At 41.9% G+C, this 1,048-nt stretch overlaps 1 protein-coding gene and 1 long non-coding RNA gene across 5 annotated transcripts in view; one reads left to right on the top strand and one right to left on the bottom strand.

Moving 5' to 3' along the window:
• LOC128249377 (uncharacterized) overlaps positions 1-1,048 on the top strand; it is a 55,136-nt gene that overhangs the window by 32,762 nt on the left and 21,326 nt on the right. The window lies entirely within an intron of this gene.
• Positions 1-1,048, bottom strand: part of LOC106884028 (uncharacterized) — a 36,217-nt gene that overhangs the window by 13,948 nt on the left and 21,221 nt on the right. The gene's annotated exons all lie outside the window — the stretch shown is intronic.

Genomic DNA, 1,048 nt, shown 5'->3' with positions numbered 1-1,048 from the left:
GCAATGATGGCGCTAGATCATGCATGCACATTTGCCAGTATCGTCGAATTTACAACAGGAATATCATACCGATGAGGTAATGAAGAGTTTTTCCTTCTAAACCAGAAACATGTCTATGATTAACTATGGCTAGTTTAGTTCATTATTTTTCTTCTTGTTTTGCCTATGTGAGTTGCGGGTAACTGCTATCTGTTGGAGTTTCAGCATTTTTAGCTGCTATTTCTGAACTTCGGTATGTGGTGAAGCAACCTGTTTGCTGATCCCTTAATTTTGTTTATATATATATATATATATACATATATACATAGTCGCCATGCTTGACTGCTAAATCCACAAGTTTTTTTATTCTCTCTCCATTTATTTTCACTTATTCCTTTCTGTTGAAGAGCCTAGGATCTCACTTTCCTGAGCATCAAACTGATAGACCTGCTTGTTGTTCATACACTTGTCTTTGTCTTTTGTTTTTCTGTAAATTTCAACTATGTATATGTGTGTGTATATCATCATCATCATCATCGTTTAACGTCCACTTTCCATGCTGGCATGGGTTGGACAGTTTGACTGAGGACTAGTGAGCCAGAGGCTGCACCAGGCTCAATCTGATCTGGCAAAGTTTCTACAGCTGGATGCCCTTCTTAATGCCAACCACTCTAAGAGTGTAGTGGGTGCTTTTACGTGCCACCAACACGAGGGCCAGTCAAGTGGTTCTGGCAATGACCATGCTCAAAAGGTGTTTTTATGTGCTACCTGCACAGGAGCCAGTCCAGCGGCACTGGCAACGACCACACTCGAATGTTGTTTTTCACATGCCACCAGCACATGTGCCAGTAAAGCGACATTGGGAACAATGACATTTGAATGGTGCTTTTCAAATGTCACCGGCATGGGAGCCAATCCATGGACCTGATAATGATCACACTTGGATGTGCTTTTAACGTTCCACTGGCACGAGTGCCAATCAAGCGGTACTGTCATCGGCCACGTCAGCGATTTTGATTTGTTTACACTTGCCTCAATAGGTCTTTGCAAGCAAAGTTCATTGTCCAAT

The sequence above is a fragment of the Octopus bimaculoides genome, chromosome 14 (assembly GCF_001194135.2).
Source record: "Octopus bimaculoides isolate UCB-OBI-ISO-001 chromosome 14, ASM119413v2, whole genome shotgun sequence".
NCBI lineage: Eukaryota > Metazoa > Mollusca > Cephalopoda > Octopoda > Octopodidae > Octopus > Octopus bimaculoides.
This window is presented reverse-complemented; position numbering and strand designations above follow the sequence as displayed.